Source organism: Nicotiana sylvestris, chromosome 12, assembly GCF_000393655.2.
Source record: "Nicotiana sylvestris chromosome 12, ASM39365v2, whole genome shotgun sequence".
Classification (NCBI taxonomy): domain Eukaryota; kingdom Viridiplantae; phylum Streptophyta; class Magnoliopsida; order Solanales; family Solanaceae; genus Nicotiana; species Nicotiana sylvestris.
The window spans coordinates 42372190-42397493 of NC_091068.1; the positions used below are offsets into that span (position 1 = coordinate 42372190).

Genomic DNA, 25304 nt, shown 5'->3' on the forward strand with positions numbered 1-25304 from the left:
AGCTTAAAGATGGTTCCTTTGTATATCTTCTCCTATATGTTGATGATATGTTGATAGCTTCCAAGAATTCGGAAGAAATTGATAAGTTGAAGATTCAACTGAAGAAGGAGTTCGAGATGAAGGATTTGGGTGAGGCAAAGAAAATTCTTGGCATGGAGATAATTAGAGATAGACGTTCAAAGAAACTCTGTTTATCTCAAAAGGAATATTTGAAGAGAGTACTTCAACGTTTTGGCATAGATGACAAGACTAAGCCAGTTAGTACTCCACTTGCTTCCCATTTTAAGCTAAGTACTACTATGTCGCCAATGGATGAAGCTGAACGAGAGTATATGTCAAAGGTACCATACGCAAATGCTGTTGGTAGCTTGATGTATGCAATGGTTTGCACAAGGCCTGACATTTCACAAGCTGTTGGAGTTATTAGCAGATATATGCACAATCCAGGGAAGGAGCATTGGCAAGCTGTGAAGTGGATTCTACGGTATATTCATAATACTGTAGATGTCGGGTTAGTTTTTGAGCAGGAAGACAATCAGTTTGTAGTTGGATATTGTGACTCAGATTTTGCGGGTGATATGGACAAACGAAGATCAACTACTGGTTATGTGTTTACTTTTGCAAAGGCACCAGTTAGTTGGAAGTCTACTTTGCAGTCAACAGTTGCTTTGTCTACAACAGAGGCAGAGTACATGGCTATTACAGATGCTGTGAAAGAGGCAATTTGGCTTCAAGGATTGCTAAAGGAGCTTGGTGTTGAACAAAAAGGTATCACAATTTTTTGTGATAGTCAAAGTGCTATTCAATTAGCGAAGAACCAAGTTTATCATGCAAGGACGAAGCACATTGATGTTCGGTATCATTTCGTACGAGAAATCATAGAAGAAGGTGGAGTCACGGTGAAGAAAATTCATACTACAGAGAATCCTGCTGATATGCTGACAAAGGTGGTGACTGCGGTCAAGTTTCAACATTGTTTGGATTTGATCAACATTGTTGAACACTGAAGATTGAAGATGAAGACACAACCAAAATTTGTTATTGAGAGAGAATTGAAAATGTGGAATTTTGCCAAGGTGGAGATTTGTTGAAGTTTGGCAAAATGCCAAAGTCCCACATTGGTTGGGAGTTAAGTTTGGGGGGATTTTTCCCCTATAAAAGAAGGCCTAATGTTTAGGATTGAAACACACCTCTCATTTGCCTTCTCATCTGTTTAAGGCATTTGTATCTTCTCTCTTTAGTATTATTTCACTTGTATTTTGGAGTGAAATAAAATATTGGTTGTGTCCGAGGAGTAGGCAAAATTAGCCGAACCTCGTAAATTCTGGTGTTCCCTTTATTGTTGCTTTATTGTCTTATTTATTATTTGGTGGCTGTCATAATTTTGGTATAGTAGTTGTGACTTATTCACACTATATACATTTGGCTTCCGCAACATAAACAGCCTATGTGAAAATTAATTAAAAAAAAAAAAAAAAAAGATAGATAAGAAAAAACAAAGCACCTTGACAACTATCTACTCTATGAACTGTAGCATGGCTTCTGCTTCATTTACCCTCTCTAATTTATGCTAACAAGAAATCAAAGGAACACAATCAGATTTGATTTTCAGCTGGGAGTTCTCTTGTCATTCTGAAACTCTTTTTGTCCTTTCTCTCCAAACACATCATCAGATGCCAGCATATATGCTGTTTCGACCCTTCTTTAAATTCTTAGCTAGACCTTTTCACTGCCAGCACAAAGTAAATCTGCTGCTGCTTTTGGCATAGCCCAGTTGAGTCCCAAAATATTAAACATATGCCAAATCTTTGTGGTGAAAGGACAATGCAGGAAGAGATGGTTATGAGTTTCTGACTCCTCAATGCACAAATAACTTCTACTATTGACAAGCTGTATCCCTCTTATTTGTTGGTTGTCTTGACTCTTGAGTCAAACCAGCTTCTTTGGTCACTAACTACTCAAAACAGATCACTTTGACTGGTGTGTGAAAGTTCCATACTTGTTTACATGGTCCCTGGGTAGTCTGGTTATTTTCTTTAAGCAACAAAAAGTATCATGGGTTTCCTGTAAATGTGCCATTGCCCTTTCTTTTTCATCTCAGCTGATCTTCTCTGTTGTTGAGGCCTTGGAAAGAGGCAAGGATGCTGTGAAATTCTGAAATATTGTGTAACTCCCAGTTATGTAGGTTCCTTCTGAAAGTGATGTTCTTACTGTTAAGGCCCTACTTTGTGCAGCAGTAAGATCGATATCTTGAGCAAGGTTATAGAGGAATGAGAGTTGATCTCTAAGAGGTGAATGCCACATATTCTCCTACCAGAAAGACACCTTCTTCCATTTCCTAATTTCATACCAATGAGTGTAGAAAAAAGTGGCCAACATGCCCTAATATTTCTCCAGATTCCAGCCCCATGTGAAGGATTGTTTTTATCTGTGGACCAGTTGTTCATGAGGTCATACTTCACTGTGATTGTGTTTTTCCTTAAAACATTGACTTCAACAATGAATCTTTAAAGCCATTTCATTAAGAGGCTCTTGTTTTGCATTCTTAGATTTTTGATACCCAGCCCTCCTTTTTAAAGTAACATTGCCCTATTTGACCAAATTAAAAGTTTTTCCTTTTTTGTTCCATTGCCACAAGAATTCTTGTCTATTCTTTTCTCTATCTTCAAAAGCATTGGAAACGAAGACATAATATAAGCATAGAATTCAAAACACTATGAATAAGAATCAACCCTCCCCCCCCCCCCCCCCCAAAAAAAAAAAAAAAAAAAAGAGAGAGAGAGAGAAAGGTATTGTTTCTTAATTTGCTTCTCACATCTTTCCGACGCTCCCATATGTCTTCTGATTTAAGTTTTCTCTTAAAGGTAGATCCAAACAAACTGTAGGAAGGTTTGCAGTTTGGCAACCCAAGATTGATGCCAAACTCTACAAATCATGGACTGAGTTGACTGGAAGAAGCTCGCTCTTGGACTAATTGACATGTAAGAAAAACATACACACACACATATTTTGCATAATGTTGATACTAATATATAAGTAGTCTTATAAAAAATATATATTATACACACACATATATATATATAGATAGATAGTCTTCACAATACTTCAAGTCCAGTCTTTGATATTCAGCAAAGTCTCTACACTTCGACAAGTCTTGAAGTAGGAGGATTTATAGACATTTAAAACTTAAATGGACTTCAATCCATAAGAAATTTGGATAATGTCTTAATTTCAAATCATGTTCAAATAAATATTTTGGGCTAATATAAATGAATTAATTATTCAAGTCCAATATATATGGATTTAATTAAAAAGTTCAATTTGGGCTTGTCCTTTTAGTTGTGCTACAAATGATAAATCCATGTTATTAGTCCAAGGTCAATTAGATGTCATCTTTTCTTAAAGGCTCAACTTGTGTCACGTGACAAGTGACATGGCGCGCCAAGTCAAAAAATGGAGCCAAAGAAATCTGCAATGTGTGAAATGATGCGGCATGCCAAGTCAAATAAAAAGTATCATGCCAAGTGCACAAGTGATATGTTTTGACCCATCAAATGTGGTCTTATCATTGTTTTGATCTGATAGGTGATAGGTCAGTGGGTCAAGACTCAAGACAACAGAACAATAGGTATCCTGCAAAGATAAGGTGCCAAACTGAAGTATCGTGTCAAGTTCAGGGGGTTGTCAATGTATTTGGCCTAATTTTTTACACGGGGAAAGCAAATTAGTTAAGAACTGTTATTGCTGGGGACTATATTTCCTCCATTTAATAGGTGAAAGCTTGAGGCACTACAGAGTTGAACAGTGCTACACCGAATGGACAGGAAAAGGTTGCTCTCTCCTCTGGAATTGAGGGCTGATAATCATTCTTTCCATATTCCATTATTTCTCCAGTGAAATGTACCAAAAAGTTGCTAACCTTGCTCTTCATAAGAGCTTCTCTTTCTCCCTGCTTTAAGACATTAAGAAATAAGTATTGATTCTCGAGATAAGAATAAGTGCCCTTTATGGTGGTAGAAGTTTTGTCATGAAAGATGCACTAAGAAAGCTCTAGGAACTTGAGCTTGGACAACATACGTGAATAAAGTTCAGAACCATATTTTGGTTATCCTTTTTTTCTTTATCTCCTAGATCAAATATTTTGTTGCATATAGGAAGCTGTACCTCTTAAGAAATAAGTATTGATTCTCAACTGTTGCTTAAATATTTTTAGAACTGTTAACCAAGAATTCCTGCATTGGGATCACCAAGGGTCTCATCTTCTGCTTTGCCTTTCCTCTTCTTCCTTTTCCCACTTTTCTTTATTTAAGCTCTCTTCTTTTTCTTTTTCTCCCTTTCGACATCCCTAACATCCTTTTTCTCTGTAGATCCTGCATCTTCCCTGCCTTCCCTTTTCTTTTTCTTGTTTCACCAAAACTAAATGAAAGGAACTAGGGTAGTTGCAGCTATCTGTGAAACTTAGGTGTTTTTACTTGCCAAGGATTCAGTAAGGAGCAAAATGCAATGTGGGGAAAAAAAAAGTCAAAGCAGCTCCTTGGCACTTCACCATGTCTTCTTCTCTTTTATGTTCGCCCACCAATTTAACATATTTAATTATTCAAAGTGTCTTTTTTGTTTTCCAAGTGTTTCTCGTACATAGTACTTTTGCTTTTGCAGTTAATGTGACAAATTCTAGTTCTGGTTGTCACTGAATTGCCAAATCATCATTTATACCTATAGGCAGAGAAGGGACAATGATGAAAAGGATATCACAGATGCCTATTAACATGGCTTCTTTCTTGGTCTATGTGGCTCTTTTGTTTTCAAAGCACCACACTTGGAACAGTTTGTTCATCATTGTTGTTCAGGATATCTTCAAAGTTCCATCCTTTGTGTTTTTGCCTGAAAGCACTTAATGGGGACTGAGGCGTGGTTGATCGATTGTTTGATTGATTTTGCGGCTAAAAGCAAAACATCACCTTTTGAGAATCAAAAAAGAGGAAGAATGTTATATACTGATAAAAATGTTCCACATTGAGTGAGGGATGGGCTGTTGTCTCCCTATAGGCAATCCTCAGTTCATGATTTAGTAATTTGGGTTGAGTTGGACCAATGTCCATTTTCATGTAGTATTGCTTTGTTTTGGATGAACACATTATCAAATCTGATTGTTTTTGCTCTTAACTTCAGATCTTACATTGCTGCTCTTCTTCCTTTTCTTGTAGGATGAAGGGAACTAAAGCACCATCTTCAGATTGTTGCATCTACATGGCCGGACATTGTTTCTTGATTATGTATCTTTGCGATGTCTGATATCTGCAAGATAATCTGTAATAGAGAACATAAAATTTGATGTTTTCATTTGGTGGTACAAATTTGTAGTCTTGCAATCCAGTTGCAGTCAAGCACTCCCCTCCTCCCAAATCCACCAAAAGAAAAAATATTTCTGATCAATTGAAAGGGTGTTCCCTCAAGTTTATGATGTTTTCTAAAGATTTTAACATGTTTCTGAACTCGTAGTCACATTATTTGAATTGCAGAGAGCAAAATGTCGCCTCTAGTTATTTATTTATGGACAAATTACTGTATATTTTGCTTTCTGAGTACATCTGGAAATGGAATAATGGATTGAATTAACAAAGGATAATTTATCTCGCATAGGAAAGTCAAAACGTTGTTGGTTTATATATCATAGTAGTGCTTCGCCATCTTTTGGACAATATTAGTTCTATTTCTGAAGAAATTACATGGATCGAGGGAAACCTATGTAAATATATTGGTTTCAAATCTTGTGGTGTTTGGATTTGATTTTGGTTCTGCGTTTATGGGGGAAATATTCTTGTTTGTTCTTGTTTTTTGGAAAATGACGTGCATTATTCCATTTGGTTTTGGAAACAAAAACTGTAAGCCAAGTACTTGATTTAATATTTTAAAGATTCTTCTCAGGAAAAAAAAGAAAGGCAAATGCAATTTCCAGCCCCATTTCTGGTTTTAGTTTAAAACAAATAGGAGTGTGCAGGCAATCTAATCAAGTGAGCTCTTAGTTATAAATCGACCGTAACAAATATTATTAGATTTAAAATATTTGATTTCCCAATCTAAATCGATTGCCGGTGGAAGAATTATGATATTTTTTGGTATTATGCATATAAGCGTGTCTTTAACCAAAATTATTATTATTATTATTATTATTATTATTATTATTATTATTATTATTATTATTATTATTATGGTTGTTGTTGTTGTTCGTTTTTTTTACCCTTTTCAAATAAAGTTCACACTAGACAAAACAGTTATTTAAGTATTTCCTTAATATTTAGTGCTTTGAAGTTAACGAAAACTTTAGTTATTAAAGTTTTCCTTATTTGAATGACTACACATGAAATCCTAATATTTAGGATATCAAAATCAATTAAGTTTACCTTGATTCAAATAATTCCTTTATAAATTTATTTTCCTTATGATCTACGTACATAGAAATTAGCAATGTATTTTTAATAAAGCATTTTAAAACTCCATTCAATTTAGAATACTTTTCTACAAATAAATTATTTAAACTATTATATACATCAATTTATATAATTATTTATTTGAAAATATTCTTATGTGATTAAGTTCGTGTTTTTACTACCTATAACAATAACCCCATTCTAACTATTTTAAAATCATGAGTACTATGAAAAATATAAAAAACCAAGTTTAAAATAATACGGGTCAACTATATGAAAAAATAATAAATAACATCAATATAGAGCTCACTCAAGTTATAACTTAATTATTTATATAATATTTAAAAAATGTAAATCAACTAAACTTTAGTTATTGAATAACTCTTATGTATGAAATCCTAATACTTAAAATTTTAATCAATTATTATTTTACCTAAAATAATTATTTATTTATTTGAAGTGTGTACCATAACTATAATATCTTTTACGTTAATTTTTTTTTAAATATTTAAAAGTTTGAAATCAACTAAAAATTTATTTATTATACTTTTGTATAATATTCGAAACTACACTTAATAATTATTTCGACTTGCAAAAATCATCTATTCCAAAATGTGTAGAATTTAGTCAATAATTATAAAACAACATACATAAAATAATTATTTATTATGTTAGTGTATGCTTGAAACAATAAGGAAAAAGAAGTAGAAGATAAAATATATTTTAAATGAGTTATTGTTAATTATTTTTCTTTCTTTTTGCAAAATTCTATCAAATTACAGCTCCATGTATTTTTTTTATATATTAATTTATTATTATAAATTATTGACTCAACATTAGTCACTTTTAAAGTTTATATTTCCACTTTTTTTCCCAACCTTATCGTGATGTATTAAGGCATAAATATAACAATAATTTTTATAAAGTATTCTTAACAATCTCTGAGTACTTCTATTTGGCTAGATTTGGAATCTCTCTCTCTATATATATATATTGTGTTTTTAGTATAACTCAAAGACATTATTTAATACTACTTATGTTATTTCTTTAAAGTTATTTACTTATTGACTAGTATTATTTAAAAAGAAAATGGTCATATCATCATTGATGAATGCATCCTCAAAGGATGAGATACATGCAGGAAGGCTAGCAAATGGGTGGTCCACAAGGGTAACATGGTGAGCTTCATGAATGATGCTTGTATTTAGGGGTGGCAAATGGGTGGGTTGGGCTGAATTTGGGTGGGTCAAGATGAGTTAGGTCAATAAATGGGTCATTGCCCAACCCAGCCCAAAGTGTATTTGAGTTAAGATGGGTTGGGTCAAGATGGGCTAAACAATGGGTCATAACCCAACCCGCCCAACTTGACCCATGTTTTAGAACCATGCTCATCTTGAATAAAAAAAACATTTTACCTTAAAATATGTGAGTTGACAAATATTTTATGGGTGGGGGAGGAGGGGGTTGGGTGAGTGGATGGTGCAGAAAAACGAAAAAATATAAAACAAAAAACAGAAATTGAAATTATAAAAAAAAGTAAAAAAAAATTGAGGGGTTTTGCGCGCGAGGTAGGGGGTAGGGGTAGGGTGGATGGTGCAGAAAATACAAAAAAAAAGTGAATTTTTTTTAGGGGTTTTGCGCGGAGGGGGGAGGTGTTAGGGGGAGGGTGGCCGGTGGGTGGCGCAGAAAAATAAAAATACCAAAAAAAAAAGTAAATTTTTTTTGGGAGTTTTGCGAGGGGGGAGGGGTAAGGTGGGTGAGTGGTGTAGAAAAACAAAAAAACAGAAAATAAAAAATACAAAAAAATAAATAAATTGGAGCAACTAAGTAAATTTCTAGATAAGTTGGGTTGAGATCCTTTGTTTTGGTGAATTTCATGGGTTGTATTTGGGCTGTTAAATGGGTCAGAATGAGCTATAAAAAATAATGGGTTAACTTGGGCTCAACCCAAATTGACCCATGAGCTAAAATGTTTGTAGCCCAACCATAATCTTTGGGTTAGTTGGCGGGTTAGATGGGTTTGGGCTCAAATTGTCACCCCTACTTGGATCCCTAACCAGCCAACCATTAGATATATGATTGCAGGACCCCTTACCCCAAATGACATAGCCATCAAAGTAGACTCTGTCTACAATTCAAGGACCTCAGACCTCTCTTCCATCTCTATGGAAATGTCTGCAAGTATCTCTAACATGATTAATTCTGTTTTCATCTCTCACAACACTACCAAAGGAGGACAGGCTAATTTGGGCATTGACTCCAAGTGGGTTTTTTACCAACATTTTAACCTACACATTCCTTGGCAAAAGTGTATCCGGTCAAAATCGGGCTTGCCTAATTTTATATGACTGACCGAAATCGGGATGGTAGATCAAGGCTCGGCCTCGGTTAAATCAGAACATGGTACATATATGGATTGGTAATCTTGTGGATCAATGACCGATCAAGATCAAGATCAAAACAGGAAAGAGATTGAACGAGATCGAAGGAAGCCTGCCAGGTCGTATAACAGAAAGCCAAGATATCTACGATCGGGTAAGGATCGTGGCGGAAATCTCAGCACGTATCAAGTCAGGACCGGCTATTTAGCCCATCAGGGGATTTACTCCCGTAATTAGAATTATATCATAAATAGGATTCCTCTACTATATAAAGAGGGCCCTAATCATCTTGTAAGCATCTCACATTCACGCATATCAAAGCAATACAATACGTTCTCTCTAGCTTATATTCTTGTTCATCAGTTAGTTTGTTTCTTAACTATTTTGGGCACCGATCAATTTGAGGGCACTCAAGCTCGAGGGCTGAATCACGTTTCAAAACTGGTTTGCTTCATCTCATTGTTAATCTATACTATTAATCTTTACGTTTATTAATTGGTATTAAGTGAAATCACGTATCCTTAAAACCACATTATAAGTTTAATTGTTATCTTATTTTTAGAGTAAACAGTTTGGCGCCTACCGCAGGACTGAGGATAATAATGATTGCCTAGTGCTAATCCTCATAACACACACTGTTTTTACGCTTGTTCTCGTAAGTGTCTTTGATTTCAGGAACCAACATGTCAAACTCTCAAGCAGTGCCCACTCACACAGACACCAACCTTGGTCTTCATGGAGAAAATTATGATGTAGCTGCCCCAAGGATTGAAGTGCCCCAGGCAGGCCACGAGGGAGTACCAATCGCAGACCCCATCGATGTTAGTTCACATGTCGCCCTAAATGCAAATCTGGGCATTGATCCTGAAGGTAGCGTACGCAGGGAAGTTTGATCAGGTGGTCGAGGTACGCAGGGCGGAGAAGACAGTAGAGTTAGCCTCCAATCAATATTTTAAATGCTACGGGCTCAACAAGCCGCTATAGCGCAACTATAGAATCAACATCGAGCACCAAGTGGGATCGAACCAGAAACTATTTGCAGGGCCGAATCAATACCGGAGAGATTGAACGCTAATGATTCGGGGACTGACCCTGCTATTATGAAAATGCTCGAGGAGCTCACTAAACAGATTGAATCAGGAGAAAAGAAAATTGAGGCAAATGATAAAAATGTAGAAACATACAACTCCCCGGTTGACCAAATACCAGTGCCACTACCGATATTGGGAGGACTAGATTCTAAAATGTTAGTGCAAAGATCCTTCCCCTCTAGTGCGGCTCCGAAGCCAATCCCCAAGAAGTTTCATATGCCCTAGATTCCCAAGTATAACGGGACGACCGATCCGAATGAACACGTCACCTCGTATACGTGCGCCATCAAAGGAAACGACTTGGAAGATGACGAAATTGAATACGTACTGCTGAAGAAGTTTAGGGAGACTTTATTGAAGGGTGCCTTAATATGGTATCATAACTTACCCCCTAATTCTATTGATTCGTTTGCTATGCTTGCAAATTCTTTTGTAAAGGCACACGCCGGAGCCATTAAAATTGCAATGAGGAAGTCAGGCCTTTTCAAGGTAAGGCAGAAAAATAACGAGATGCTCAGGGAATTCGTATCTCGGTTCCAAGCGGAGAGAATGGATTGTCCTCCGGTCACCGATGACTGGGTTGTTCAAGATTTCACTTAAGGTCTCAACACTCGGAATTCCATAGCTTCACAGCAGTTAAAGCAAAGTTTAATCGAGTACCCGGCTATCGCTTGGGCCGACGTACATAATCGATATCAGTCGAAGATCATGGTCGAGGATGATCAACTGTGGAATCCTTTGGGGTCCGTTTATCCTAGCAGACCCATGGATAGGATAAAAGGGGACATCGATCGAGAGCCGAGGTCGAATAGAGATCAATATCAACCGTACAACGGAGACCGTAGAGGCAGCAGGTCTGTGCGAAGCTTCACACGAAATGAGAAGAGAAATGATCGAGGTCAAAATTCAAGGGGGCTTGATGCCGAGGAAGATCACATTAAATATCCAAAATCCAAATGAAGGTACGACCCCATTCCAATCCTCTATTTTTTCGACTAACACTTGCAGGCTATCGACAAGGATCAGACGAAGCTTTGGGTCTTAAAGCACGCGTTGCACTCTTTTTTCCTTTGACCGGATTTTGTCCTAAATGGGTTTTTCCGACAAGGCTTTTAACGAGGCAACCATTGTTCGTGCTAACTTAGAGCAATTCAACAGTATCCGAGGTTCCCTACAATAAGCCTCGAGTACTATGGGGCATTACCTCGAATGTTTACTTTATTGTAAGGAAATTACTTCATGACAGCGGGGTCTCAATAGAAAAATGTTGTAAGGGTCAAACGGTCAGATGAACCATGCTCGTATAAGTTACCCGAGCCCTTACATCAAACATGCACGCATGTATAATTATTGATACCCAACCCTCACATATTTTTTAATACATATATATACTTTCAAAATAGTACATATGCAGTTATAAGCATGCATAAGCATTTTTTTAATAATTTTTCTATGGTTTTAAAGGCTCCAAATCAATTTATTTCTCCTATTTTATTATATAAATATCCAATAATTATCTTTCATACTACTTTTGTAATGATTTAGTCACCTTAATTCATTATTTATGCCAACATAGTGTTTAAATATTTTTAGTGCATTTTTTGTAATTACATTTACATTTTTACGCTAAATTGTACATTTTTGCAAAAATAGCCCGTACTAATGTATAATTATATTATTTATGCATAAAATGATCTTTTATATTTTTAAAATGTTAAATAACTATTTTAAATTATTTTAGTGCACAAAGATATTTTGGTACTCATTTATTATTTTTTATATAAATTATTTAGTTGTTAAAATTGGCTATTTAAAATCTGGCCCCTTTTTTATTCAATTCTGATTCTAAATTGGATCCAATACTCAGCCCAATTTTAACCCAAAACATACCGAGCCTAAACCTAATACCCGATCTGGCCCCCAAACTCTTTCAATCTCGGCCGTTGATCACAAAGATCAACGACCACAATTAACCCCTTTCTTTTTTAGCCCCAAACGACCCCAAAACCTAGCCATTTTCTCAGCAACATCCGCTTTTGGATCCCCTTCTCTCTGATTCTCTCTAAAACCAACCCCTAACCCTAATCACCGTCACCCAAAATCGGCCCTAATCCTTTGAATCTCTGTCCGATCTATGGAATCCTATAGCTGTACGAAGTCTCTACTTGTCTCGTATCCCCTTAGTTGTTCGATTGTGTGGTTTTTGTGGAAGAACTTCGAAGAGATCTGGTCCAGATCTCGTTCAAATCTCTTCAAGGGTTCGTCCATGGTTTGCGAGTAATTTCTATTGAAGTTCCATGGTTCAAATCTCTAGTCCAAAACCAGATTCTCTTTATCCATCCCCTTTCTCCTCAAAACCCTAATCTTTAGACATGAATCCATCCCGATCTTTGTAGATCTGGAAGGATTTTGAGTTTGTCAATGACTTTTCTTTAAAGGCCTCTTGTTTCTTTACTGTCAGCCGATTTTAGCACTATATTTGGGGTTCTTTGCTATCTACCATTTGGATCTCTGCATACTTGAAGTGTTTTTAAAGTTTCTGTGATTTTTCTTTAAGTTTCTCTTAATCCTTTACTACTGACCGATTTTAAACACTATAATACTTCAACTTTTTGACTTCTATAACTAGGGTTTCCCGAAATTTTCTTTCCCCAAAACGTTTGTTAATTTTGAGTGTTTAACCTTCTGTTTCTTATGTGTTCTAACCAATTTCGTGAGGTTTGCTTTAACCCTAACTCATTTATGCTAAAAGCCCAAATTTTTTGACATTATTGTTTGGATTCTAAGTTTGTCCAGGTTACTTGTGTATTAACTTTACCCTATGCTTTGGTTTCTGCGATTCTTCCTCCTAATGTGCCTCTATTGATGTTCTTGGTTTGACTTTTCTACTGATTCTATATGTCTATGTTCATTTTTTGCCTATTCATGGTAAACCTATACTTTTCTCCTTAAATCAGTGATTGATTTGGATTCTTGATTTGTCAGTTTATTTTGTTAAGACGTATGTACTAATTCCTGACTATTCCCTTTATTTATAATCTTGATTTGCTTTCTTACCTTATTCAATTAACCGTGATATTCACTGATTCTTTACTGATCATTTTCTTAATTAAACTTCTGTCTATTTACCCCTATGCTCGTTTGATTTTCTTTCCTTAAATATATTGTGCCTTTACCGTTGGTTAATTACCCTTAATTAAGGGAAAATTATATTAATTGGTGTATAATTGATTCTGTGGCTTCCTTAATTGCAGAAGGGTTGCTTCCCTTTACCTTATTTTTGTTGCTCTTAATTGCTATATATACTCTCCTTTACTCCTCACTTCTGGACACGAACATTAGTTCATCTACACTTTCACACTCTCAAAAGCTCTCTATTCTCTTTTGTTACTTGTAATTCTCACTAATCCAGCCGGCTGTAAGCCAAGGCTGGCTACTTGCACCATCCATGCTCTATACTCTGTATTCTCTCCTTAACTGGTATGTCCTGATTCAATTCCCATTCCAAAACTATGTGTTTTTCTTTGTTGCTGCCGTTCATTAGTTGTGATTTCAGTTCTATTTGCTATTCTATTCAATGAGCAATCAGCATGTCTAGATTACTGTGTCACTCAGCATGTTTAAGTTTATTTTGTTAAAAGCTATAGCTAGTATACTATTTAACAGGCCAATCCTGCTTAGATAATTTGTTCACTGGTATGTCCAAGATGCATTGTATGTTTACTGTCTCACCCAACATGTCTAAATTCTACTTGTTCTGTATATGATTAGTATTTCTAAAACCTTGAATGCTTCATGAAGTATTTGTCTAGTTTGTTCATTTAAGTCTAACTTGCTCCACTTCACTAATGAGATCCTATTTGTGCCTAAGACCTGTGTGTTCTCAACATATCTTTGTAACTAACATTTTAATTCCATAACTTCTTGAGGAATTTGTGTATTTGTTTGGCCATCACTAAGGTGCATTATAGGTGTCCCCCACCCCTTTCTCCTTGTGTGAAGTCTGTTCTGAAACTGTGTGTTCTGTGACTTGCTCTCTGATCCCAAAAAAACAAATGTTCATCATGTTTTCTCAAACTGATTTCCACCCTAACTATGTGCTGGTTTTAGAAAATCCTTTTCATTCCTAAGGCCCTCTTGCTACTGCTTACCAAACTTTTTCAAATCATTATGCACTCTCACATTACTCTTAGATTACTAAGTCCTGCCCCTCTGATATGTGTACTACTTTGAGATCCTTGAGATCTCTATGAATTCTGGCATATCAGGGCTGGTACTTCCACACTACACATAATCGATTTTTGTTTGAGGAAAGTATGGGTGTGAGCACTTCCCGGTATCCTTGAGGTCCTTAGGGAACTCTGACACACCTAGACATGAATTGGGCTATGGAACTTTGGGCATTTGATAGCAGTAAGGGCTTGGTACACCATGATTGTTTTGGGCTTGCTTCAGGCTCCCTATAACTTAGCTTCTATTTTATTTATGTAATTTATATTCAGTTCTTGGTCTGTAATAATTATTGTAAACAAACACTGGGGTGATTAGTGAAAAAAGGTTGGTAGTTGCATATTATGGGTAAAATCGGGTAGATAACATGCCTACAGGGTCTATTTTGTTAGATAATATGCCTATATGCTTTGGTTTAAATAAAATCTTCATGCTTTACTTTCACGCAATTAGAAGCCATGCCTATAAGATCTAAATCAGCTTTATAATTAGATATCATGCCTATAGGGTGTAAAGTAATTGAAGTTCAGTTTTCATTACAACATATATTCAAATTCTTCTCCTTAGAAATCATGCCTATAGGATTAAAATCAGTTTTAGTAGAAATCATGCCTACAGGGATTTCGCTTTGATCAATAAATCTTGCTTGCTTCACCTTATGTTCAAATAGAAATCACGCGTATTGGATCTAAAACCAATTTTGTTAGACCTAAGATCAGTTTAACTCTAAGCTTATACTGGTAAGTTCTGAATCAATTTAATTAAATAACCTACTCTTTTCGTGTTAATCAATATCACTAGAAAGCATGCCTATAGGATCCAAATTACCGGTTTAAAATTGTTTACTAATTTACTACCTTCCTAATCAATAATAGATACCATGCTCATAGGACATCACTATTATACGCCTAGGCAAGCCTATAAGGCGCTTAAAAATCCTACAACTGTAAAACTATGTTCTGTTATCTGTGACTGCTCATATTCAGACAGGTCTAAAATCAGTAGGCAAGCTGAATAGGTCTTTGACACTTTGGTCCTAATTCAATAGTGTATAATCTCTGCTTACCTAGGTATCATGTTCTAAGGTTTTCTCTTAAATACTAGAAACTGTTGTTTGAGACGTGCACTTACTTGTTAGGTTTGTGGAGGTAAATGTGAGCCTTTAATTGTTCTCTTTATTGCAGTCCTAACTTTTGATTGACGCCTACATTTTTATCCTTTAAGTGCTTTAGGATAGTCTCGAACTACCTAAATTAGAGGTCCTAAATACCTCCAGGGCCACAAGGAAGGGACGGGTAGTGCACTTATAGGACATTTTTCAAGGTTGATAGAATGCTTTAGGCTATGACCAAGGGGGAGGAAATTGGGTAGTAAGGATATGATGACTACGCGCTAATGTCAAGTGTAGCCCCTCATTGAAGAGTGATTATCGGGCATTGTGTGGGTATAATCCTGTAGGCTAACCAACCTAAGACCCCTCTTCCCAACTCTCGTTGTTTAAATGAATTTACTTTTCTTTACATATGTGCAAATTGTTCAAACCTCTTCCCTTGCTTTCATTACATGAATCATACATGTACTTAAAGTGTCAAAACATGTCTTTATTTGTAAGTATGTGTTAAAATTATTTATTTGTAAAAGGACTGTTCATATAGTTTAAGTTCGGTCGGGACCCACCATTGTGGATCTCGAGGGGTGCCTAACACCTTCCCCTCAAGTTTATTTTGAGCTCTTACCCTAATCTCTAATAATGTAAACTATTTACATGAGTTAATTACTCTAGGTGCCCCAACGCACCATAATCCGTTAGGTGGCGACTTTTCAAATACCCAATTCCCAAAAGGAAACGAGTTATTTCCCCCATGAATGTCAAAACTCGGACTTCCCCGTCAAAAAGGAAAAGAAGGGGGCGCCCACCGAAGAAAAGAAAAAAGTATACTGCAATGCACCTCTCTTTGGTTAAGCTTTTGAAGATGCCTAAATTCACTTTCGCCACATCGAAGACTTTTTCAAAGATCCGGAGCCAAGCCTGTGCACCAAAGCCGCGACAGCATGGCGACTCTGCTAGGGATATTTTAGGCTCTTACTATAACGAACTTATCTTTTGTGAATTAGTCCAAGCATGCCTTATCCCGCACCCTTTCCCTTATTTGAATTTAACTATCTATTTTCAAGCATTTATGATTTCTTTTCCTGAAACTGACTTGTCTCCTTGCTTTCTTTTTCTGTAACTGTCTCTTCAATTATTTAAATACTGCATATTATTATTTTCTTACGTGCAAATACTTGACAACATGCTATTTCTTACTGCATGAATCATACTCAACATCATACTCCACTCGTGCATAATTAATCCTATAGAAATACTTGATGAGTGTTTGCGCTCTTCCTATATATCACCCCTTAAATTTGGAAAGGCGTATTTGTAGTAAAACTAGTCGATCAGTGGTGCGTTCGACGGTTCTGTGCCTTTTCCCCTCGAATTGTCTGCTTGAGGGTCCCAGTCTAGACCTCTATAGCAACCTTACTCTAATTAAATTGTACATGCATCATGAGCAAACCTAGACAGGTTAATATGTTGTCCGCGTAATAACCCTTTAAGACAAGCCTTGTCCAAAGGTCCATCGGATTTTCCATAATCCCAACGGACGTAACCACGATTATGTGCATTAATTTGGAGAAATAAGTGCCAATATGCTAATCATTACTATATAAATAGACGAACCTGGAGGGGGAAAGGGCTTAACTCTCTTTGTTTTGCAGAAAATGAGGCACGAGGTCCCCAGATTCAGTATGGTTAGCACACCTTCACTCTTGCTAGATTGGTGGAGGGATCTTCCTTCATGTGAAACGAGTCCTAGGAAACTTGCCTTCTCTGATGGATCTTCAGCTCAACAAAATGTTGATCGAGGCTGTAACTATGTTTTGGGACAAGGAAAGGGTTGTGTTCCGTTATGGGAACATAGAAATGACACCCCTTCTAAAAGAGATAGGAGGGTTTGCTGAGTTACCTTGGGATAGTCCTAATCTATTGGCGCCTGAAAATCGCACTGCTAAGGGATTTCTGAAAATGATGGGGCTGAAGAAGAATGACAATTTGAAATGCCTAAAGGACTCCTACATACCTTTGAGTTGCTTTATGAAAGATACGGTCATAGCAGCTCCTACCGCATTTTTGATGATGAGTTCTCAATCACTTCTTTAGGCTGGATTCATCGTAGGGTCTTCGTGTTTATTATGTGTTCTTGGGCATGCTGGTATTCCCAATCCAAGGGGACAGAATCCATACTAGGTTGGCCATGGTGACCAAAACTCTGATGGACGGGATTGAGGGAGAGACATACACTATCATCCCTATGATCGTTGCAGACATGTATCAGGCTTTGGAGCGATGTCATAAGGGGTTCAGGTTCTTCGAGGGTTGCAACTTGTTGCTACAAGTCTGGTTGTTGAAACATCTCCAAAAGGGACAATACCGTCAAGAATTTCTACGAAGGCTGTGGAATGATCATATAGTCTTCCATCATCAGAAAAGAATGAACTACATTCCAGACATGTTTGCTCGGCTAGAGGACGCTGTAGGATGGGTACAACATTTCGAAAATTTGACTGAGGATCAAGTCTAGTGGATGTTCGAGTGGTTCCCTACTGATGAATTCATCATCAGATCCAGGGATTTTCTGCACTTGGTGTTGATTGGGTTGAGGGGAATATACCCTTATGCTCCTCTCAGGGTTATGAGACAAGAAGGAAGGAGACAAGTCATACCAAGGGTCGCTAAAATATGTCACTTCAGAGCCAATTTCTAAGGTGACACCATCCCGCATAGGAATGAAGCGCAACACATGTGGACCTTAAAGTTTATTATGGAGAAGGATACTATTGAGCCAGACCAATATCACGGGGGCCACCTCATACCTTTACCCTTCGTGTTTGGAGGACAACATAACTGGGGTCGTTGAGCCAAGAGTTGGGCCAGGAAATAGGGTCATAGACAAGGTTGTTGAAGCTGAGGAGAAGTACAACAAGCTGCGAAAAAGAGTTCAAGAGTCTAAAACCGAGCATATGGCACTGCACAAGGCTGATATGGAGATGATTAATGATTGAAACAAAAGATCTGTTAAATCCGACGAGAGGCTGGAATACCTGGAGTACAGTTTAATGGAGTTGGAAGGGAAGATGAGAAAAAGGGTCACTGACTGCCAGAATGCTGAAGGAAATGAAGGAGGACATCTTGCAAGGACATTCTTGCTGTTGAACCTACACGAGTTGGGAGAGTTGATCGACAAGAGCATTCAGTCTGGAGAGGGTCCCTCTGGGACCAAGTAGATTAGATTTATTGGCTTTCCTTTCAAATGTAATAAGGCCAAGAGCCATTAGTGACATTATCTTATTTAGTTTCGTTTGGGTTCGTTTACTTTTACTTTAATGAAATGAGGCAATTATTGGCACTAAATTTCTCCAAATTTATTTGTTTCTAGGCCTACCTCGGGCACAATGAGGCTCCCAAATTAGGACATGAATTTACATTCCCGCAATATGTATTTAAATATTGCAAACATTTCAGAATCCTTAGTGACTTGTTTACCTTTTCGTTTTTCTTTATTTCTTATTCCCATCCCCTAATGTTGGTTCACTCATACTGGCATCATCAATATATCACACCAGATCTAGAGGCCCTTCATCCCCTCCCTCTCCAAGCAATACAAAAGGCAAAGGAAAAGCAAAAATAGACGATTTAAGTGGTATTCGAAAGGAGAATGCTGAGAACGCAGAAACATCAGATGGTCGGAGTACTCCGACACCAAATGATCTAGTCTTGAGATTGGAACAAAAAATATTGGAACTACAGGGAGAACTTGAGCATGTCCGCAACTTGGCAAACTTGTCGCTCACCCTGAATGTCCCCGATATCAACCAAAAAACAAAAAGAACCCAACACCTCCCCAAAACACACCAAACCAACATCCACAAAACCCTCATACACCGCATCAATACGCAACCCCACCCCAAAATCTCAATCCCCTACCAATACCAACTCCGCCACAACACCACCATCAACAAATTCAGTACCTACCAACTGTCACTTATCACACTCCTCAGAATACACCACAACCCATTCCTGACCCTCAATACTCTACCAATGACCACTACTACACCCATGCAACGGGTACTCACCAAAACAATCCCATATACGTGGAAACCGTGTCTCACTCTATCCAACCAATCTCCTACAACCTAGAATCCTATAAGAAGGACCTTCTCATTAAAAACATGGCTGAAGAACTCAAGAAGTTGATGAGTCGAGTTCAGGGTGTCGAAGGCAGCAAAGGAATAGAAGGTTTGAACTATGAAGACCAATGCATACAACCAGATATAGAACTACCAGAGGGATACAAACCTCCCAAGTTTGAGATATTTGACGGTACAGGTGATACCAGGGTTCATCTGAGGACCTATTGTGACAAGCTTGTCGGGGTCGGGAAAGACGAAAAGATCCGGATGAAACTCTTTATGAGAAGTTTTACTGGAGATGCTTTGTCCTAGTACATCAGCGAAGATCCCAAGAAATGGTCCAATTGGTGAGTATGGCGTCGGATTTCATGGACCGGTTCAGGTTCAATACAGAGAATGCACTAGATGTTTTCTACATCAAGAATCTTAAGAAAAAACCCACCGAAACCTTCCACGAGTATGCTACTCGTTGGAGGCCGAAAGCGGCCAAGGGCAGGCCATCTTTGGACGAGGAATAGATGAACAAGTTCTTCGTCAGAGAACAGGATCTGTAGTATTATGAAAGATTGATGGTTATTGAAAACCATAAGTTCTCTGATATCATCAAGCTTGGGGAAAGAATTGAGGAAGGTATCAAAAGCGGGATGGTAATGAATTTTGAGGCATTACAGGCCAAAAATAAAGCATTGCAATCAGGAGGCATATCAAAGAAAAGAGACGTTGGGGCAGTGATGGTAGCTCGAGGCCCAAATCTCCACTTACATATCAAACACCTCCACCCACATATCAAACACCTCCACCCACATACCAAGAACCACCACCCATATATCAACCCTCATAATCCCAGATATTCCCTACCAGCCACTACCTATCATACTTATAATTCCCAACCATCCCATTTCCATTCACCTCCAACTTGCCAAAATTATCCAACACCACGACCAAACTTTGACCGTAAGCCACCCAGACAGTACACTGCTATTGCTGAACGCATCGACCAGCTGTATGAAAGGTTGAAAGCCACTGGTTATGTCACCCCCATTCCTGCTGTGGCATTAGAGAATCCGTCTCAATGGGTCAACCCAAACAAAACCTGTGCATGCCATTCTGGTATGAAACGCCACACCATTGATGAGTGTTGAATGTTGAAAGATAAGATCCAGATGCTGATTGACAACAAGGTCATACAGGTGAAGGAATCCACGCCCAATGTCCGTAACAACCCTCTCCCTGATCATAGAGGTAGTGGGGTACATGTGATAGAGACGAACAAAGAGTGGGATCCTAAGGGGTCATTCGAGCTTATTCGAGAGGGATATGACTTTAAACTTGCAATCACACTCACTCCCATTGTAGTACAGACTTAGTCACCAATCGAAGTTGAGATAACTGTATCAGTGCTATTTGAAGTAGAGGTAGCTTCGCCTGCGGCCACCCCTGTTCCTTTTGAAGTGGAAGTGGCCACACCTTTCACGGTGATAGTATCAACCACACCTCTTTTTTACTCAAAAGAAATACCCTAGGATTATGTTGCCGAGGCTAGGTGAAAAGGGAAGGCAGAGATGTAAGAATCCGATGCTGCAAAAGGAATGACCAGGACCGGGAGAATCTATACACCTGAACACTTGGGAGGACCAAGTAAGGATGCTACCGCCAAGCAGCCTGTCACTAAAACAGGACCAGATGACCTTTGGAGGAAAGTGAAAGCAAGGGAATATTCCATCATTGATCATTTGAACGAAACCCCAGCTTAGATATCCATACTGTCATTGTTGCAAAATTCAGAGGCACATAAGAATGATTTGATGAAGGTGTTGAGTGAAGCCTACATGCCCAACAATATCACCTGTGGAGAGATGGACAATATGGTAGGGCAGGTGCTGGAAAGTCAGAAGATAATCTTCCACAAGACAACAGGGCATTTCATATCACAGTGCAATTTAAAGACAAGTTCATTGCTAGGGTCTTGGTTGATGGAGGTTCAAGCCTTAATATTTATCCGTTGGATACTCTGAAAAGACTAGGCAAAGGTTTCCATGATATAAGGGTAGGGAGCATGAATGTGAAAGCTTTCGATGGGTCACAAAGGGCTACGACTGGGGAAATTAATCGTTGTCTACAAATGGGGCCAACTTGGTTTGACGTTGAATTTCAGGTGCTTGACATATCAGTCTTATACAATCTTCTGTTGGGCCGACCATGGATACATGCCGCCGGGGCTATGGTTTCCATACTACATCAAGACGTGAAATTCAAATGGAACCATCAGGAGGTGATCATTCACGGAGATATGAGTAACCCTATTTACACCAGTCAAACCATCCCGGTTATTAGAAACAGGAGAAGGTTAGGAGGGGAAACCTATCATCACATCGAGCATGTCAATGCCATTGATAAAGACAAATGGTGGAGTATCAAAATAGAAAGCATACTGGCATGGTCTGGGTATGAACCCGGTAAAGGGCTTGGGAAGAATCTCCAGGGTATTACTAAGCCGATACAGTTGAAGCATCACGGTAATACCTTCGGGCTCGGATATCAGTATACATGGTAGGAGTATGATGATTGGTTGCCTCTATGGTACAGACCTTATTACCCTCTCAAGCAACCAGTGCCGCATCTGGATCAGACTTTTCACCAAGCTGACACAATATGGGGAACTACAGAAGAAGAAATATTAGCGAGGCTGAGCAATCTATTCTTGGAGGATGAAGACATAGACTGGAGTGAAATAATTGGGGAGGAGGAGGAAGAAGGTCTCACTATTCAGACCGTGGAGACGGGAGTTATTCTCAGGAATTGGACCGCCATACCATCCCGGGCCCGCTGAGTCCCTGTTTAGCTTGGCAGATTTTATTCCTATAGCCATTCTAGGCATTTAAGATTTTTAGTAATTCGTTTTTAAGATTCACTTGTTTCAAAATAAATGCTCGATTCATCGAGCCGTACTCGTTTGGATGTTTTATGTATTAATCAAATGCATTGCTCTTTATTGTTTATTATTATCTTTCATATTTTTCTTTCTATAACGTTATTGTTCCTTTTCCTGATGAACCGGTGACTGTGACATGTAATGAGGCAATGCAACATGAGGTTAGTGATTCGGATGAAGAAGATGAGATACCTGAGGAAGTTGTCAGGGAGGTTGAAAACTTTGAGAATAAGCCTATGTCCAACCTGGAAGAAACCGAAACAGTAAATTTGGGGGACGCCGAGACCGTCAAGGAGACTCGCATCAGCATTCACTTATCACCAACAAAGAAGAAAGAGTACATCCGTTTCTTAAAGGGGTTTGAGGACATTTTCGCATGGTCATATGATGACATGACCGGTCTAAGCACATCCATAGTGGCTCACAAGTTGCTTACTAATCCCATGTGTCCACCAGTGAAGCAGAAACTCAGAAAGTTCAAACCAGATATGAGCTTGAAAATCAAGGTGGAAGTTACCAAGAAGATCAAAGCCAAAGTTCTCAGGGTTGTTGAGTACCCAACCTGGTTAGCTAACATTGTGCCAGTACCGAAGAAAGATGGGAAAGTCAGGGTATGTGTTGACTATCGGGATTTAAACAGAGCAAGTCCCAAAGATGACTTTCCACTGCCAAATTTACATAACCTAATCGACAACTACACCAAGCATAAACTCTAATCTTTTATAGATTGCTTCATGGGTTATCACCAGATCTGGATGGATGAAGAAGACGTAGAGAAAACAGCCATAATTACACTATGGAAGGTATACTGCTATAAGATTATGCCATTTGGTCTAAAGAACGCTGGGGATACTTACATGAGAGACATAACAACTATCTTCCATGATATGATACACAAGGAAATTGAGGTGTATGTGGACGACATCATTATCAAGTCCAAGAGGGTCGTGGATTACATAGCAGACTTGAGAAAATTCTTTGACAGGTTAAGGAGGTATAATTTGAAGTTGAACCCTGCAAAGTGTGCATTCGGGGTTCCCGCAGGAAAGTTACTGGGATTAATCGTCAGTCGTCGAGGGATCGAGCTAGATCCGTCTAAAGTCAAGGATATTTAGGAATTACCGCCTCCTAGGAGCAAAAGGGACGTGATGAGCTTCCTAGGACGTCTCAACTATATCAGTCGCTTCATAGCATAGTCCACAGCCATATGTGAACCCATCTTCAAGATGCTGAGGAAAGACGCCGAAACAAGCTGGACTGAGGATTGTCAGAAAGCTTTCGACAAAATCAAGGAGTACCTGTCCACACCACCAGTTTTGGTCCCGCCAGAACCGGGATGGCCTTTGCTACTCTATCTATTTGTATTATATGGAGCCTTCGGATGCATTCTGGGACAACATGACGAGACAGGGAGAAAAGAGCAAGCCATATACTACCTAAGTAAGAAATTCACACCTTACGAAGCACGATACTCTCTGCTAGAGTGCACTTACTATGCTTTGACCTGGACGGCCCAGAAGTTGAGGCATTACTTCTGTGCCTATACTATATACCTCATATCCAGTATGGACCCTTTGAAGTATATATTTCAGAAACTCATGCCGACTGGAAAGTTAGCCAAATGGCAGATAATGTTGAGTGAGTTTGATATCGTCTACGTAACTCAAAAGGTGGTCAAAGGACAAACATTGGTAGATTATCTTGCTGAAAACCCGGTGGGAGGAGAATACGAACCCTTGAAAATGTATTTTCCTGATGAAGAGGTGTCATTCATAGGAGAGGACATTACCGAAGCATACGACGGTTGGAGGATGTTCTTTGACGGAGCTGCAAATTTCAAAGGAGTAGGCATTAGAGTAGTTTTGGTATCAGAAATAGGTCAACATTATTTGGTATCTGCTAAACTCAAATTTCCCTGCTCCAACAACATGACGGAATATGAAGCCTACATACTAGGACTCAACATGGCAATCGACATGAATGTTTAAGAGCTGCTGGTAATCGGTGATTCAGATTTGCTCGTGCACCAGGTACAAAGAGAATGGGCCACCAAAAATTCCAAGATATTGCCATATCTACACCATGTGCAGGAATTAAGAAAGAGGTTCACGAAGATAGAGCTTTGACATATGCCCAGAATTCAGAATGAGTTCGCCGATACGTTGGCTACTTTATCATCCATGATACAGCATCTAGATAAGACTTATATTGTTCCTATTCCGGTGAAAATTCATAATCAGCCAGCATATTGTGCCCATGTTGAAGAAGAAACAAATGAAAAACCTTGGTTTCATGACATCAAGAAGTATTTGGCGAAAGGAGAATATCCGGAACATGCAAACCACACTCAGAAACGTACACTCCAGATATTATCCAATCACTTCTTCCATAGCGGAGGAAATTTGTACAGGAGAACTCCTGATTTGGGACTGCTAAGATGTGTCAACACAAAAGAGGCTTCTAAACTACTTGAGGATATACATGCTGGGACCTGCGGCCCGCACATGAATGGTTTTGTCTTGGCCAAAAAGATACTTAGGGCCAGTTACTTTTGGATGACCATGGAGATAGATTGCGCCCAGTATGTCCGCAAATGCTATCAGTGTCAAGTGTATGCCGACATGATAAAAGTACCGCCAAATGAGATCAATGCAACAAGCTCGCCTTGACCGTTCGCCGCCTGGGGAATGGATGTCATCGGTCCGATTGAGCCTACTGCTTCAAACAGACATAGGTTTATTCTAGTAGCCATTGATTACTTCACAAAATAGGTAGAGGCTGCATCTTAAAAAGATGTAACCAAGAAGTTCATCGCAGACTTTGTCAAAGATTGTATCGTTTGCTGATTCAGAGTTCCCGAGTCCATTGTTACTGATAACGCTGCCAATCTCAATAGTGATCTGATGAAAGCCATGTGTGAAACTTTCAAAATCAAACACAAGAATTCCACAGCCTATAGACCTCAGATGAATGGAGCCATAGAAGCTGCCAACAAAAACATCAAGAA

The 25304-nt window shown here is 38.4% G+C and overlaps 1 long non-coding RNA gene across 1 annotated transcript; it reads left to right on the forward strand.

Moving 5' to 3' along the window:
* Positions 1 to 3822: 3822 nt before the first annotated feature.
* Positions 3823 to 5528, forward strand: LOC104227177 (uncharacterized). The gene is made up of 2 exons (XR_711055.2): positions 3823 to 4086; positions 5205 to 5528. It is a non-coding gene; the product is annotated as an uncharacterized lncRNA (long non-coding RNA).
* The last annotated feature ends 19776 nt before the right edge of the window (positions 5529 to 25304 follow it).